The 19,052-nt window shown below is 41.4% G+C and overlaps 1 long non-coding RNA gene across 4 annotated transcripts in view; it reads right to left on the reverse strand.

Annotated features, from left to right (window-relative positions):
- LOC101016867 overlaps positions 1–19,052 on the reverse strand; it is a 123,524-nt gene that overhangs the window by 33,086 nt on the left and 71,386 nt on the right. For all 4 annotated transcript variants that reach the window (XR_643084.4, XR_643081.4, XR_001899545.2 and 1 more), the window contains one exon: positions 3,953–4,074. This is a non-coding gene — a long non-coding RNA (uncharacterized LOC101016867). The remainder of the gene's footprint in view (positions 1–3,952; positions 4,075–19,052) is intronic.

Consider the following 19,052-nt stretch of genomic DNA (forward strand, 5'->3'; position numbering starts at 1 on the left):
GCTAAAAAGGTAGAGCAATCGCTGAGGGTAAAGCTAAATGGGGGGTTGAGAAGCAGAAAATAGCAGGGAGTGGGAAGCGAGAACAAAGCAACTCTTATCCTCAATTATCCCGGCAGTTCTGGGCTTGGCTACATTAGCAAGATCCTTGTTTAGATCCTCATTTTGCTTTGGCTATAGAGGCCTCTTCTGGTGGGATTTCAGGGAATTTTATAACCCATCATCCCACCCCTCTCTCCTGTGGTTTTAACTGATGTGGAGGAAGGGAACTATGTAGTGAAATTAGGTTCTTTCGCTATAACACAGCTGCTTTTCTTCATAGAGATTTACTTTTGACAAGTAATTTATATTGCATTCAATTACTATGGCATACTACTGGGCGCTAGGGGAGGAAGGAATTGGAGACAAGATTGCTTGGGAGTGTTTTAATGTAGTTTGTTGTAACAGGTGGCCTGAAGAACTGCTGATTTGAAGCTATGCCACAGCTGTGCTTAGCTGGCTTGACTGATGCAGAAGCCTAACTGAGCCTGGACCGGGGTCAACCCAGGTGCACCCAGTGAACAGCTGTCTCTTTTTTTAATTAGGGGAAGGAAGTGAGCACAGATTTGAAAAATAATATTATAAGAACCGGGGTGCAAAGGGATGATTTACTTCCACTTCATTTTATTATTTGTTATAAATGGTTTATAAAAACACACTGAGTGAATTTAATAATGTCTCTTTGCAGGATTTTCCCCAGTGTCGCTGACTAGTGCTTCTCATACTTTAATGTGCATACAAGTCACCTGGGGATCTTGTTAAAATGCAGCTTCTGATTCAGTAGGTTTGGAGTGAGCCAAAGATTCTGCATTTCTAACAAGCTCCAGGTAACACCAGGTCTGCTGTTTCAGGAGGACACTCTGAGTAGAAGACTGTCAACTACACAGCACTTCAGAATACTAGATTTGTTAAAAAAAAAAAAAAACACAGTTACACTGTCAAATGTTAGAAATGGTCTCTTAGTAGGGGATGAACGTAAACTACATACTGATGAGGTCTTAAAGGAAATTGAATTACTAAAAAAGTCATTAATATTAATTATTTTAAATTGCTCATTTGACCTCTTTGATTCTGATCACACACCACAGGCTTAAAAGTACTCTTTACAATTATATCAGAAATAGTTCAATGTATGAATATTTCAATCTCTGAGAAATTTAACTATAGCTTCTTATTACTGTGACCACACAACCAAGGAACCAAGAGATTCTTTAAATTACTGAGTTCAGCAATTCATTTACTTGCAAATTTTAGAAAGGCTTTTTCCTTCTCTTTGGCAAGTATTTAATTCAGAGGCATCATAAGTCAGGGGAAATTAAGGCAAATGGTACATTTTTTGCATTGCGCGGCAAAAACAGGATGCTGAGAAAGGGTGCAAAGAAAGATGATTCATCACATGTGCCATAGCTCATAGAAAAGGGATATTTGGGAATATTAAATTGATGTGTTTTCAGTCTTCTCCCTGCCCCCTAGTAGCAATTCCACCATCATCGCTTTGGAAAAAGAAGAAAAGGGGAAAGGCCTATGAGGAAGCAGCAGGTTCCCATGAGATGGGAGAAAGAGCATGTGAGCTTGGCACTGCAGCAGTAGGAAGACGGCAGGAGGAAGAAAAAGAAGACATCACCCTGTCCTCCCTTCGACTAATGCAGGCAACAAGGTAAAGAGATTGGGATTCAAGCCAAAAGTTGGTGTCCTCTGACCCCATTTCTGTCTGAGATAGTGAGGTGATGATTTAGAAGCTTTCCCCACCTCAGCACCGGAGTGACCACTGCAGAATGAGAGAGGTGGTGCATCACTGTCGGTTAGAGATGGAAGGCCCGGGCCTTACTGGAGTATTTCTGGAGGTGGCTTCAGCTCCCGAAAGCATGGACAATAGTTTCATGTTTCCACATGCATTGTGGAGCAATGCAGAAGGGAGGATAGTGCTGGCTGGCAAGGGAGGTGTCTGCTATGAAAGTCAAATGGCACAGACACTGGAAGGTGCTGGAATGACCAGAGTTGGGAATCAGATCAGTTGCAAGCAGATTTCAGGGAGGTCCACAAGCCCATCAAAGGTACGCTGAGGCTGAGTCTTCAGGGAGGTCCTCTGGGTTATAACTGAGGCATGAGTAAAGAGACCTCCAGTTGACCTGAGCAGACAGGTAGAATGAGGGAAACTGCCACCACAAGAAGAGGAGGCAGTGCCAGGACCTGCTCATGGCTCCTGGAGCCCCCATCATTATTCCCCAGCACCATCAGGCCAAATCACTTATACCTCCATACATCTCAACATCGTATGGGAAGAAAATATGAGTGAGGAAGTAACAATCTGAAATATTAGGACTTGATCTAAAAGAAACTGATTTACTTTAAGAGACCATATAAATTATCGAATTAGAATGACTAAATTTAGATATTTTATTCCCCCCTCTCACTAATTAGACAGAAGGGGTTTCTCAAAGGAGATAAAATCTTCTGTAGAAAATAGAGCTACAAGCCCTTTGCACAGCTTAATATAGTATGAGTTTAATTGGAAACCCTGATTCTCCAATAACAAATCATTATATTTCAGTCAGTCAGCTACCTCATTCTAAGCTGGAAACACCAAGGTTTTGCCTCCACTGTCTGCCATCACTCCTCCCCAGCTCTGCCCATCTGTGGGCTAAGTGCCTCTTGGGGTCTTGGCTCACTCATCATTAGGAACACATATCACCTCAAGCCTGGCACCCTGGGATGGTTTCCTGCAGCCTGTGCTCAGCCATTCTGAAGCTGCTATTGGATTTGTCCTGGCTTTGAAAATTTGTGTGGACTAAATTTCTTGAGTCTGTTCAGGGAACAGAGTCAAAAAAGCAGGAGCTTCAGAAAGATACTTGGTGTTGGAGTCCGCTGCAGGCATCTATCACCTATCTGGCCATGAGCAAGCACTTTTCTATTCAAGCCTTCTTCTGTAAAGTGGAATTAACAGTACTTACTTTTGAGGCTACTGTATGGGTTAGCAATACTATATATGAGTTGATGAACATATTGATGAAGCTCAATAAATCAAGGCCATGTTATATTATTCTAGTTCCTTTTAACATGCCCAGTGCCCTGTAATTGCTTATTCACCTGCAACCATGGACCTCTGCTAAGGACCTCTGATCCTCCCCTACAGAGAGAGCCTATTCTATGTATTCCCAGCTGCCCACAGACATTCTTACTTCCTGAACAGGTGCCATGGACGCTCTGCCTTGACACTCAGACCTCCCTTCAGAACAGAAGGATGCATGTCTGGCTACTGGCAGACACTCTCAGCCCTCTCTGAGAATCCCCTCAGCCAAAGTCACAACCCCTTTCCCAGGGGCAGCCTGTATCCGAAGACTGATGGATACAGAAGAATACAGGCCAGTCCCATTGGCCCAAAGCAGGGAAATGCTGAGAGTTCATCCCAATCTCAGAGCCCCCCACAGCCCTGGCTGAGGGAAGCTTTGGGGGGCTCAGCCCAGTCCTGCTTCCTTGCTTTTTCCTGTCGATGTTGTGATGGTTAATTTTATGTGTCAACCTGACTGGGCTAAGGGATGCCCAGATAACAGGTAAAACATTATTTCTATTTCTCTAGAAAACCCTGAGTAATACAGACTTTGATCCTAAGAGCTCACCCTCACAAATATCCTGCATGCTGATCTCTGGCTCAGAGTCAGCTTCCTGGGGAACCTACTTGGTGAAAATAGGTCACCACATTCCACACTCAAAACCACTGACTTAGCTATTATTGTTAACGCTGTGCAGATATCCACACAAAATGTGTAAATGAACATTCATAACCCTCTTGGTCACTGTTTTTGGACCATCACTGTGGGTCATAGACAGTGTACTCCTCTTATTCTGGTCCTTATTTCCTAAGGGTCCTCCTCCACCTCCTACCAGCCAAACACATCCCAGAGAGGCCACTACTTACCCGGGAGCTTTAGTGTACTCATAACACTGCAGTGTTGGCTAACAGACACAGCCTTTACCCTTCCTTTGATCCAGAATGAGAATCTGCAACGGCCACAAGGTTTTTACATCATTCTCTCCACCCTATGCGAATAAAAAATATCCATAGGAAATTGTCAATTTCTCTGCACAGACTAAGCACCTGCTTGTATTATTACCCTGCTGTATACAAATGAACCATTTGAGGAAATGAGTAGAACAAATATGCTCTAGAAACTGCAGTACAAGCAGTACCCAATTTGCAGACAGGTTGTGTTCCCTGAGTTGATTTCCAAATTAGCTATTTGGAAATCAGAATGCATTATCCCAAGAAGCAGTGTTATAAATGATGGCCAGCTTCACAAGTGTCATCCATAAAGCCCTGGTAAACTATCAACATAATTAAAATGACACTGTCTTTAATAACGGGCTGTTCTTTATGGGGTAAATGTCCTTCACAGGGCATAAGAAGGAAATTATTTGGCCCCAGGAACATGTGTCTCTCTCACTCTTAGTTGTCCTCTCCTCTCTACCAGACATTTGTTGTAATCATTCATTTTCAAGATGGAAGCAGAGTAAGACAACCTGGCCCTTCTCCCCACTGTCCTCCAGAACTTGGACATTGATATAATGTAGAGTTAGTGTCTTCTGGCTTCTAGAGGATAATAAGCCAAATAAAGAGGCTCCAAGATGCATGATGCACAGGAGTACCTTCTCTGGCACAGCACTGTACATTTGTAGTTTGAGAATACCAGTATAAATGCAGAAGAGTAAATCCCAAAGGAACATTTTTATTTCCTATGCATAAGCCTAACAAAAAATGGCTGAAGTCAGAAAATGTAACCTCTGGTTTTGTTATATCACCCAAAAATTCTACCTTGTCACACGTATTCAAAGAATATCCTTCTAAAATGATACTTTTACAAAACTTCCTAAAGCCAAATATGCATATCTGCAGTTCAATGCAGCATTTTCAAAATGTAATCCCTTGACCAGCACCATCAGCATCACATGCAAACTTGTTAGAAGGGCTAATTTTGGAAACCATCCCACACCTACTGAATAAAAACTCTGGGATTGGAACCTAGAAATCTGTTTCAACAAGCTCTCTAGGTTATTCTCACTAAAGTTTGAGAACCACTGAAATAATGATTTCAATAATTTATTTTTTAAAAAGAAATGACAAGAAACACTACCAATCTAACTGTCCCCTTCTATATATAGCATAAAACATTACTTTTACGAGATATCCAGCAAATGGACTCAAAAAAAGTGTATTCTATGCTTCTATGTGCAGGCTACTGTTTGTCTGCTAAAGAAGATTAAAAAGCGAATAGATTAAATAGTGAACAGAATGCAAATCAAAGATTTGAAACCTTATGGCATTAAAGGGAGGGATGGCAACAAGGATATGCCTAATACCAGGGAGATTATTTGTAGTTTTATTAAAAATATACAAATAAAATGCTATGGGGAAAACATAAAGCAAAACACAAATAATTTTAGAGAAAGAGGTCAGATAAAAGTTTTGAGGCAACATCACGGTCAGGCCTTGAAAGACTGGTATACATTTTAACAATGACCAGTGTGGCAGGGAGAACCCCATGGAACTGGTGGAGGGCAGTATTTCCCCCAAAAAGGGGACAACACAAATGAAAGCCAAAGGGTATGTAAGCATGGTACAAAGCTGCCTCCAAGTTGTGTCTTAAATACGTTATCGCTGTGATTACATAACTTCTCCTCAACTTCTGGGGCAGCCGGGTGAAGAATGAAGCAGCCAGAAACCCTATGTCTATTATCCCTATCATAAGCAGTTGTGCGCAGTTACCCCAGTGTGACTTACTATGTCATTCCTATACATACTATGATACCACGGACCTCATTTCAGGTACCAAGACAAATGCACAGAATTTAGAGTAGACACTGAGTAGATAAGGCAAAGAGATGAGAGGATCTTGGATGTCATACCGAGTAGACTCCCTATTTAGAAGGCAATATTGTGTTTGAGGCAGAAAAAAAGGCACGATTTGCCTTGGGTTATAAAATTATTATAATACAACATGTAGATTGGTTTAGAGTGAAAACAGATGAACTCAGCCAAATCGGTTAGGATATCAAATTAGGACAGACAGGAAATATTAAGAGCCCAAATTACTGAGAAGCAGAAAAAGAAAGGATAGAGTCGTAGGACAATCAGTTTTAATTCACTAATATCTGATTTCCTATGATATACAAGGCACATATTGTCACTTTGGAGAAAACAAAAATTGCAAACGTTGCCCTTCATTTTAAATAAATTAAAATCTGTTATGCAGAAGTATAAGACCACTATAAAAATTTAATAAGCAGTAAATTCATTGTAATTAGGGAAGCATAAAGCATTATAGAGGTATAAATGAATAAAGATAACCGAAGTGAGTCTCAATCATTTTAGAAGGTTTATTTGCCAAAGATAAATATGAGTTTCCAGGAGGCAGGTCTACACCTTTCTCCAAAGATGACTGTGAGGGTTTCAATACTGAAAGGGGGCAAGAGGGCAAGATGACCAAATAGGAACAGCTCCAGTCTGCAGCTCCCAGAGAGACCAACACAGAAGGCAAGTGATTTCTACATTTCCAACTGAGGTATCCAGTTCATCTCACTGGGACTGACTGCGCAGTGGGAGTAGCCCACAGAGGGTGAGCAGAGGCAAGGTGAGGCATTGCCTCACCCAGGAAATGCAAGAAGCCGGAGTCCTCACTTGCCAAGTCAAGGGAAGCCATGAAAGACTGTGCTACAAGGCCCAGATACTATGCTTTTCCCATGATTTCTGCAATCCGCAGATCAGGAGATTCCCTTGTGTGCTTACACCACCAGAGCCCTGGGTTTCAAGCACAAAACAGGGTGGCTGTTTGGGCAGACACTGAGCTAATTGCAGGAGTTTTTTCGTACCGCAATGGCGCCTGGAACCCCAGAGAGACAGAACCGTTCACTCCCCTGGAAAGGGGGCTGAAGCCAGGGAGCCAAGTGGTCTTGCTCAGCAGGTCCCACGCCCATGGAGCCCAGCAAGTTAAGAACCACTAGCTTGAAATTCTCACTGCCAGCCCAGCAGTCTGAAGTCAACCTGGGATGATCAAGCTAGGTGGCGGGAGGGACATCCACCATTACTGAGGCTTTAGTAGGTGGTTTTCCTCTGACAGTGCTAAAAAGTCCGGGAGGTTTGGCATGGGTGGAATTCACCACGGCGCGGCAAAGCAGCTATGGCCACCAGACTGCTTCTCTTAGATTCCTCCTCACTGGGTAGGGCATCTCTGAAGGAAAGGTAACAGCCCCAGTCAGGGGCTTACAGAAACTCCCATCACCCTGGGACAGAGCACTGGGGGAAAGGGGTGGCTGTGGGCACAGCTTCAGCTGACTTAAAACTTTTGTGGGGAAAAGAAAGATCAAACTGTTACTGTGTCTATATAGAAAGAAGTAGACATAAGAGACTCCATTTTGTTCTGTATTTGAGATGCTGTTAATCTGTGACCCTACCGCCAACCTTGTCCTTGAAAGATACCTGTGCTGTTGTGACTCAAGATTCAAAGGATTTTGGGCTGTGCAGGGTATGCTTTGTTAAACAAGTGCCTGAAGGCAGTATGCTTGTGAAAAGTCATCACCATTCTCTTAATCTCAAGTCCCCAGGGACACGTACACTGCCAAAGGTCGCAGGGACCTCTGCCAAGGAAAGCTAGGTATTGTCCAAGGTTTCTCCCCATGAGATAGTCTGAAATATGGCCTCGTGGGAAGGGAAAGACCTGATTGTCCCCCAGCCTGACATCTGTGAAGGGTCTGTGCTGAAGAGGACTAGTATAAGAGGAAAGAAGGCCTCTTGGCAGTTGAGATAGAGAAAATCATCTGTCTCCTACCCATCCCTGGGCAGTGGAACATCTTGGTGTAAAACCGGATTGTATGTTCTGTTTACTGAGAAAGGAGAAAACCGCCTTAGGGCTGAAGGTGGGACTTGCTAGTGCAATGCTGCTCTTTATGCACTAAAAAGGTGTATGGAGATGTTTGCATATGCACATCAAGGCACAGCACTTTTCCTGAAACTTATGTCACAGAGATCTTTATTCATATGTCTTACTGCTGACCTTCTCCCCATGATGATCCTATTATCCTGCCACTTCCCTTTTTCTAAGATGGTAAAGATAATAATCAATAAATACTGAGGGAACTCAGAGACTGGTGCCAGCGTGGGTCCTCTGTATGCTGAGCGCCGGTCCCCTGGGCCCACTTTTTCTTTCTCTATACTTTGTCTCTATGTCTCATTTCTTTTCTCAAGTCTCTCGTTCCACCTAATGAGAAATGCCCACAGGTGTGGAGGGGCAGGCCACCCCTTCAACTTTCCTGCCTGCTGGCTTTGAAGAGAGCAGCTGATCTAGACAAGGAAGATTCTCCCATCACAGCACTCGAGCTCTGCTAAGGGACAGACTGCCTCCTCAAGTGGGTACCTGACCCCCGTGCCTCCTGATTTGGAGAAACCTCACCTCATACAGGAGATATCTGGCTGGCATCAGGCCAGTGCCCCTCTGGGACAAAGCTTCCAGAGGAAAGAGCAGGTAGCAATTTTTGCTGTTCTGCAGCCTCCACTAGTGATACTCAGGTGAACAAGATCTGGAGTGGACCTGCAGAAGAGCGGCCTGATTGTTAGAAGAAAAACTAACAGAAAGCAACAATATCAACATCAACAAAAAGGACCCTCACACAAAAACCCCATCCAAGGGTCATCAGCCTCAAAAATCAAAGGTAGATAAATCCATGAAGACGAGGAAAAGCCAACACAAAAATGCTGAAAATTCCAAAAACCAGAATTCCTTTTCTCCTCCAAAGGATCACAACTCCTCTCCAGCAAAGGAACAAAACTGGATGGGGAATGAGTTTGATGAACTGACAGAAAAAGTAGGCTTCAGAAGGTGGATAATAACAAACTCCTCTGAGCTAAAGGAGCATATTCTAACCCAATGCAAGGAAGCAAATAACACTAATAAAAGGTTATAGGAACTGCTAACTAGAATAAGCAGTTTAGAAAAGAACATAAATGACCTGATGGAACTGAAAAACACAGCAGGAGAACTTCGTGAAGCATACACAGTATCAATAGCAGAATCAATCAGTCAGAAGAAAGGATATCAGAGACTGAAGATCAACTTACTGAAATAATGTGCAAAGGCAAGATTAGAGAAAAAAGAATGAAAAGACATGAACAAACCCTCCAAGAAATATGGGACTATGTGAAAAGACCAAACCTACAATTGACTGGTGTACATGAAAGTGACGGGCAGAATGGAACCAAGTTGGAAAAGACACTTCAGGATATTATCTAGGAGAATGTCCACAACCTAGCAAGACAAGCCAACATTCAAATTCAGGATATACAGAGAATACCACTAAGATACTCCTCGAAAAGAGCAACCCCAAGACACATAATCATCAGATTCTCCAAGGTTGAAACAAAGAAAAAAATGTTAAGGGCAGCCAGAGAGAAAGGTCAAGTTATCTAGAAAGGGAAGCCCATTAGACTAACAGCAGATGTCTCTGCAGAAACCCTGCAAGCCAGAAGAGAGTGAGGGCCAATATTCAACATTCTTTTTGTGTGTGAGAGAGACAGAGTCTTGCTCTGTCACAAGGCTGGAGCGTGGGGGCATGATCTCAGCTCATTGCAACCTCCGCCTCCTAGGTTAAAGTGATTCTCCTACCTCAGCCTCCTGAGTAGCTGGGACTACAAGGGCACTCTACCATGCCTAGCTAATTTTTGTATTTTTAGTAGAGATGGAATTTCACCATGTTGGCCAGGATAGTCCTGATCTCTTGACCTTGTGATCCACCCACCTTGGCCTCCCAAAGTGCTGGGATTGCAGGCATGAGCCACCACGTCTGACCTCAACATTCTTAAAGAAAAGAATTTTCAACCCAGAATTTCATATCCAGCCAACCTAAGCTTCGTACGTGAAGAAGAAATAAAATCCTTTACAGACAAGCAAATGCTGATTTTGTCACCACCAGGCCTGCCTTATAAGAGTTCCTGAAGAAAGCACTAAATATGGAAAGAAAAAACCAGTACCAGCCACTGCAAAAACACACCATGATATAAAGACCAATGACACTATGAATAAACTGCATCAACTAATCTGCAAAATAAGCAGCTAGTATCATGATGACAGGATCAAATTCACACATAACAATATTAACCTTAAATGTAAATGGGCTAAATGCCCCAATTAAAAGACACAGACTGGCAAATTGGATAAAGAGTCAAGACCCATTGGTGTGCTGTATTCAGGAGACCCATCTCATGTGCAAAGACACACATAGGCTGAAAATAAAGGGATGGAGGAATATTTACCAAGAAAATGGAAAGCAAAAGAAAGCAGGGGTTGCAATCCTACTCTCTGATAAAACAGACTTTAAACCAACAAAGATCAAAAAAGACAAAAAAAGGCATTACGTAATGGTAAAGGGATCAATGCAACAAGAAGAGCTAACTATCCTAAATATATATGCAGCCAATACAGAAGCACACAGATTCATAAAACAAGTTCTTAGAGATCTACAAAGAGATTTAGACTCCAACATAATAATAGTGGGAGATTTTAATACCCCACTGTCAATATTAGACAGATCAATGAGATAGAAAATTAACAAGAATATTCAGGAATTGAACTCAGTTCTGTACCAAGTAGACCTAATAGACATCTACAGAACTCTCCACCCCAAATCAACAGAATATACATTCTTCTCAGCACCATATCACACTTATTCTAAAATTTACCACATAATTGGAAGTAAAATACTCCTCAGCAAATGCGAAAGAACAGAAATAATAACAGTCTCTCAGACCACAGTGCAATCAAATTAGAACTCCGGATTAAGAAACTCATTCAAAACCACACAACTACATGGAAACTAAGCAACCTGCTCCTGAATGACTACTGTGGTAAATCATGAAATTAAGGTAGAAATCAAGAAGTTCTTTCAAACCAATGAGAACAAACAGACAACATACCAGAATCTCTGCGACACAACTAAAGCAGTTTTTAGAAGGAAATTTATAGCACTAATTGCCCACACCAGGAAGCTGGGAAAATCTCAAATTGACACCCAAACATCACAATTAAAAGAACTAGAGAAGCAAGAGCAAATAAATTCAAAAGCTAGCAGAAAACAAGAAATAACTAGGATCAGAGCAGAACTGATGAAGATAGAGAAATGAAAAACCTCTTAAAAAATCCAGGAGCTGTTTTTTTTGTTTTTGTTTTTGTTTGTTTTGTTTTGTTTTTGAAAAGATTAACAAAATACATACACTGTTAGCTAGGCTAATAAAGAAGAAAAGAGAGAAGAATAAAATAGACACAATAAAAAATGATAAAGGGGATATCATCACTGATCCCACAGAAATACAAAGTACCATCAGAGAATACTATAACCTCTATACAACTAACTAGAAAATCTAGAGGAAATGGATAAATTCCTGGACACATACACCCTCCCAAGACTAAACCAGGAAGAAGTCGAATCTCTGAATAGACCAACACAAGTTCTAAAATTGAGGTATAATTAATAGGCTATCAAACAAAAAAAGCCCAGGACCAGACAGATTCACATCTGAATTCTACCAGAGGTACAAAGACGAGCTAGTACCATTCCTTCTGTAACTATTCCAAAAAAGGGAAAAAGAGGGACTCCTCCCTAACTCATTTTATGAGGCCAGCATCATCCTGATACCAAAACTTGTCAGAGACACAACAAAAAAATAAAATTTCAGCCCAACATCCCTGATGAACATTGATGCAAAACTCCTTAATAAAATGCTGGCAAAACAAATCCAGCAGCACATCAAAGAGCTTATCCACCCATGATCAAGTCAGCTTCATCCCTGGGATGAAAGGCTGGTTCAACATATGCAAATCAATAAATGTAATCCATCACATAAACAGAACCAATGACAAAAAACCACACTATTATCTCAATAGATGCAGACAAGGCCTTCGATAAAATTCAATGTCCTTTCATGCTGAAAACTCTCAATAAACAAGGTATTGATGGAATGTATCTCAAAATAATAGGAGCTATTTATGACAAACCCATAACCAATATCATACTGAATGGGCAAAAGTTGGAAGCATTCCCTTTGAAAACTGGCACAAGACAAGGATGCCCTCTCTCAACACTCATATTCAACACAGTATTGGAAGTTCTGGCCAGGGCAATCAGGCAAAGGAAAGAAATGAAGGGTATTCAAACAGGAAGAGAGGAAGTCAAATTGTGTCTGTTTGCAAATGACATAATTGTATATTTTGAAAGCCCCATCATCTCAGCCCAAAATCTCTTTAAACTGATAAGCAACTTCAGCAAAGTCTCAGGATACAAAATCAATGTGCAAAAATCAAAACCATTCCTATACACCAATAATAGACAAGCAGAAAGTCAAATCATGAGTGAACTCCCATTCACAATTGCTATGCAGGGAATAAAATACTTAGGAAAACAACTTACAATGGACATGAAGGACCTCTTCAAGGAGAACTACAAACCACTGCTCAAGGAAATAAGAGAGGACATAAACAAATGGAAAAATGTTCCATGCTCATGGATAGGAAGAATCAATATCACGAAAATGGCCATACTGCCCAAAGTAATTTATAGATTCAATGCTATTCCCATCAAACTACCCCTGACTTTCTTCACAGAATTATAAATTTAATATGGATCCAAAAACATGCTGTATAGCCAAGACAATCCTAAGCCAAAAGAACAAAGCTAGAAGCATCACACTACCTGACTTCAAACTATACTACAAGGCTACCATACCAAAACAGTATGGTACTGCTACCAAAACAGATATATAGACTAATGGAACAGAACAGAGACCTCAGAAAAAACATCACACATCTACAACCATCTGATATATGACAAATCTGACAAAAACAAGCAAAGGTGAAAGTATTACCTATTTAACAAATGCTGCTGAAAAAATTGGCTAGCCATATGCAGAAAACAGAAACTGGACCCCTTTCTTATACCTTATGTAAAAATTAACTCAAGATGGATTAAAGACTTAAATGTAAAACCTAGAACCATAAAAACCTCAGAAGAACACCTAGTCAATACCATTCAGGACATCGGCATGGGCAAAGACTTCATGACTAAAACACCAAAAGCAATTGCAACAAAAGTCAAATTTCACAAATGGGATCTAATTAAACTAAAGACCTTCTGCATGGCAAAAGAAACTATCATTAGAGTGAACAAGCAACCCACAGAATGGGAGGAAAATTTTGCAATCTATCCATCTGACAAAGATTTAATATCCAGAATCTACAAGGAACTTAAAAACAAATTTACAAGAAAAAAACAACCCCATAAAAAGTAGGCAAAGAATATGAACAGACACTTCTCAAAAGAAGACATTTATGCAGCCAACAAACATATGAAAAAAAGCTCATCATCACTGATCATAAGAGAAATGAAAATCAAAACCACAATGAGATACCATCTCATACCAGTTAGAATGGTGATCATTAAAAAGTCAGGAAACAACAGATGCTGGTGAGGATGTGGAGAAATAGGAATGCTTTTACATTGTTGGTGGGAGTGTAAAATACTTCAACCATTGTGGAAGACAGTGTGGTGATTTCTCAAGGATCTAGAACCAGAAATACCATCTGACCCAGCAATCCCATTACTAGGTGTATACCCAAAGGATTATAAATCATTCTACTAAAAAGACACATGCACATGTATGTTCATTGCAGTACTATTTACAATAGCAAAGACTTGGAACCAACCCAAATGCCTATCAATGATAGACTGGATAAAGAAAATGTGACACATATATACCATGGAATACAATGCAGCCATAAAAAAGAATGAGTTCATTTCCTTTTCAGGGACATGGATGAAGCTGGAAACCATCATTGCCAGCAAACTAACACAGGAACAGAAAACCAAACACCACATGTTCTCACTCATAAGTAGAACAATGAGAACAAATGGACACAGGGAGGGGAATATCACACACTGGGGCCTGTCAAGGGGTGGGAAGCAAGGGGAGGAAGAGCATTAGGAGAAATACATAATGCATGCAGGGCTTAACACCTAGAAGATGGGTTGATAGGTGCAGCAAACCACCATGGCACATGTATACCTATGTAACAAACCTGCACGTTCTGCACATGTATCCCAGAACTTAAAGTAAAATTAGGGAAAAAAAAAAAAAATACTGGCCAGTTTCAGTGGCTCACGCTTGTAATCCCAGCACTTAGGGAGGCTGAGTCAGGCGGATCACAAGGTCAGGAGTTCGAGACCAGCCTGGCCAATATAGTGAAACCCTATCTCTACTAAAAATACAAAAAATTAGCGAAGCATGGTGGTGGGCACTTGTAATCCCAGCTACTTAGGAGGCTGAGGCAGGAGAATCGCTTGAACCTAGGAGGTGGAGGTTGCAGTGAGCTGAGATCATGCCATTGCACTCCAGCCTGGGTGACAGTGCAAGAGTCCATCTCGAAAGAAGAGAGAAAGAAAGAAAGAGAGAGAGAAAGGGAAGAAAAGGAAGAAAGGAAGGAAGGAAGGAAGGAAGCAAGCAAGCAAGCAAGCCAGCCAGCGAGGGGAAAGGGCAGACAATGGGAGAAGAAGAAAAAATATTTTAAAAATGTATTGGTAGATATGAGACAAATGGTTGAATCCTTTTGAGTCTTTGATCAACCTTTCCCTGAATACACATTTTTCATGTGAGAAGGGTGGTCACAGAAATAGTCACATAGAAATGTCCCCTTGACATTTCCCTTGATGCCTACATCTGGCTCAGTGAATCTGCAGTTTTACATAACATAACATAAACAATAGGGCAGAGGAAGCAATCAGATATGCATTTGTCTCAGGTGAGCAGGATGACTTTGAGTTCTGTCCTTTGTCCTGCACCTGTGAAGATAAGCTTTCAATTGATTGCCAGTGTGAAATTCAACAGAACTATTTTAGCATGAAGATCATGAGACCCATAAGGAATTTCTTTGTCGGAAAATTGTGAGGAATAGTGTATAGCTTTTTTATCTTTTAGCTGTCTTATTTAGAAATCATATGGGAGGCAGGTTTGTGTGACGCAGTTCCCAGCTTGACTTTTCCCTTTGGCATAGTGAGTTTGGGGTCCTGAGATTTATTTTCTTTCCACAGAGATTTAAATGATTTTAAGATTACTTTTATATGAAAGAAATAGAGATTGTTTCATAGATAAAATATATCGTGAGCCTTCAAGAATGAAAAGTATTGCCAAAAGAGGTATAGGTAAGGATATTCCAACAATAGGGATGGGAAAGGATATTCCAACAATAGGGAATTCAATAGGTTCCAAAAAAAAAAAAAAGACAAAAGTAGATGAGCTTGAATTGAGTGTTACTAGTGCAATGTAGTTGAAAAGATGGGAAATGAGCTTGAAGATATAGGTTATGGGTACATTGCTACAGGCTTAAATGTCAGGAGATAAAGAGTTGGTACTTAAGAAAGAACATTAGTACATTCACAAGTTGAATTTGAACATGAAAAGAGTAAACTAGGAAAATCAAAGAAGTTTGGGCTTTCCAGATATGCAAAGAAAGCTGATCTGCATAGTTCTAAAACTTTAATATCCCCAGTTTCACACATTGTTTTGGTAGGACAAGACACTATACCAACTCTCCAGGATGAAATACAATTTAAGGCATTGCAGGTGGATCGCTTGAGCCCAGGAGTTTGAGACCAGCCTGGATGACATGCAAAACCCCATTTTTACAAAAAAATATGCAAAAAAATTAGTCAGGCATGGTGGCATGCACCAGTGATCCCAGCTACTCAGGTGGCTGAGGTGGAGGGATCTCTCGAGCCCAGAAGGTTGAGGCCACAGTGAGCCATGACTGCATCACTGCATTCTGCCTGGAAAACAAAAGCAAGACCCTGTCTCAAAAAAAAAAAAAAAAAAAAATTAAAAATAGAGCCCAAGCCGATCAGGGCAGAAGTGATACTGCAGCAGAGCACAGCTGCTCTATGAAAGTGCGGCCGGACTGCTTCAAGTGAATCCCCAATACCATTCCTCCTCACTGGGTAGAACCTCTGAACTGGGGCCTCAAGCCACCCCTGCAGGTGTTCTTCAGTCAAAAGAAATTGGAATTCCCCTTGAGATGAAGTACTCAGGGGAGGGGAGGGATGGGCCACCATGTCTGTAGTTTGGGGAACTCAGCCATTCCAGCCTCTGGGCTTTGAAGAGTCCAAGCCAACCAGGGGCAGAAAGGACCCCCGAACACAGCACAGCTGCTCTACCAAAACACGGCCAGACTGTTTCTTTAAGTGGGTCCCCAATCCTATTCCTGCTCACAGGGTGGGGATCTCCCAACCGGGGCTTCCAGCCAACTCTTACAGGTACATTCAGGCTGCAACAGGTCTGTACCTCTCTGGGATGGAGCTCCCATAGGAGGGGGCAGGCTGCAATCATGGCTGTTTCACAGCCTTCACTGATGATACCTCCAATAACTGGAAAATTGGAGGCAACTAGGAACTTGAGTGGACCCCAAGCAAACTGCAGCAGCCATACAGAAGAGTGGCCAGATTGTTAAAAAAAAAAAAAAAAAAAAAATTCCAAAAGTCAGCAACCTCAAAGATTAAAGGTAGATAAGCTCACAGAAATGAGAAAGAATCAGTGTAAGAACACTGAAAACTCAAAAAGCCACAGTGTCTTCTTTCCTCCACATGACCACATCACCTCTCTAGAAAGGGTTCAGAACTAGGCTGAGGCTGAGGTGGTTGAAACGACAGGAGTTGCATTCAAAATATGAATAAAAACTAACTTCGCTGAGTGAAAGAAACATGTTGTAACCCAATGTAAGAGGGCTAAAAATCATGACAAAACATTTCAGGAGCTGACAGACAAAATAGCCAGTATAGAGAAGAATGTAATGAACCTGAGAGAGCTGAAAAACATACTATAAGAATTTCATAATGCAATCACAAGTATTAGTAGCAGAATAGACAAAGTGGAGAAAAGAATCTCAGAGCTTGAAGACTGTCTTTCTGAAATAACACAGGCAGATGAGAATAGAGAATAAAGAATGAAAAGGAAATAATAAAATCTCCAAAAAATATGGGATTATGTAAAGAGACCAAATCTATGACTGACAGGTGTACCTGAAAGAGATAAGAGAATGGAACCAATTTGGAAAATATATTTTAGGATATCATCCATGAGAACTTCCCCAACCTAGCAAGACAGGCTAACATTCAAATTCAGGAAATGCAGAGAACCCCAGTAAGATATTCCATGAGAAGATCATTCCCAACATAATGTCAGATTCTCCAAGGTCAAAATGAAAGAAAAAATTTTAAGGCCAGCTAGAGAGAAGGGCCAGATCACCTAAAATGGGAAGCCCATCAGACTAACAGCAGAGCTCTCAGAAGAAACCTTATAAGCCAGAAGAGATTGGGGGCCAGTATTCAACATTCTTAAAGAAAAGAAATTCCAACCCAGAATTTCATATCTGGCCTGACTAAGCTTCATAAACAAAGGAGAAATCAGTTCTTTTTCAGATAAGCAAATCCTGAGGGAATTCATTACCACCAGACCTGCCTTACCAGAGCTCCGAAGGAAGCACTAAATATGAAAAGGAAAAACCATTACGAGCCACTACAAGAACACACTGAAGTACACAGACCAGTGACACTATAAAGCAACCACATAAACAAGTCTGCAAAATAACCAGCTAACATCATGACGACAGGATCAAATCCACACATATCAATACTAACCTTAAATGTAAATGGGCTAAATGCCCCAATTAAAAGACACAGAGTGGCAAGCTGGATAAGAAGTCAAGACCCATCAGTATCCTGTCTTCAAAAGACCCATCTCACATGCAATGACACACATAGGTTCAAAATAAAAGGATGGAGGAAAATCTACCAAGCAAATGGAAAACAAAAAAAGCAGGAGTGGCTGGGCACAGTGGCTCACCCTGTAATTCTACACTTTGGGAGGCCGAGATGACCAGACAGCTTGAGGTCAGAAGTTCAAGACCAACCTGGCCAACATGGTGAAACTGTGTCTCTACAAAAAAATACCAAAAATTAGCCAGGCGTGGTAGCATGCATCTGTAATCTCAGCTACTCAGGAGGCTGAGGCATGAGAATTGCTTAAGCCTGGGAGGCAGAGGTTGCAGTGAGCTCAGATTGCACCACAGCACTCCAGCATGGGTGACAGAATGGAATTCCATCTTGAAAGAAAAACAAAAAAAGAAAAAGCAGAGATTGCAATCCTACCTTCTGACAAAACAGACTTTAAACCAACAGAGATCAAAAAAGACAAAGAAGGTAAAGTGTTCAATTCAACAAAAAGAGCTATCCTAAATATATACGAACCAAAGGCTGGGCGCGGTGGCTCATGCCTGTAATCTCAGTACTTTGCGAGGCCGAGGGGGGTGGATCACCTGAGGTCAGGAGTTCAAGACCAGCCTGATCAACATGGAGAAATCCCGTCTCTATTAAAAATACAAAATTAGCCAGGTGTGGTGGTGCATGCCTGTAATCCAAGCTACTCGGAAGGCTGAGGCAGAAGAATCACTAGAACCCAGGAGGTAGAGGTTGTGTTGAGCCGAGATCATGACATTGCACTCCAGCCTGGGCAACAAGAGCGAAACTCCATTTTAAAATATATATCTCTCGGCCGGGCGCGGTGGCTCAAGCCTGTAATCCCAGCACTTTGGGAGGCCGAGACGGGTGGATCACGAGGTCAGGAGATCGAGACCATCCTGGCTGACACGGTGAAACCCCGTCTCTACTAAAAAATACGAAAACTTAGCCGGGCGAGGTGGCGGGCGCCTGTAGTCCCAGCTACTCGGGAGGCTGAGGCAGGAGAATGGCGTAAACCCAGGAGGTGGAGCTTGCAGTGAGCTGAGATCCGGCCACTGCACTCCAGCCTGGGTGACAGAGCGAGACTCCGTCTCAAAAAAAAAAAATAAAAAAAATAAAATAAAATAAAATAAAATATATATCTCTCTATATATATCTAGATATATATATATATATCTAGATATAGATGAACCAAACAC

This window comes from Papio anubis, chromosome 2 (genome assembly GCF_008728515.1).
Source record: "Papio anubis isolate 15944 chromosome 2, Panubis1.0, whole genome shotgun sequence".
Taxonomy (NCBI): Eukaryota; Metazoa; Chordata; class Mammalia; order Primates; family Cercopithecidae; genus Papio; species Papio anubis.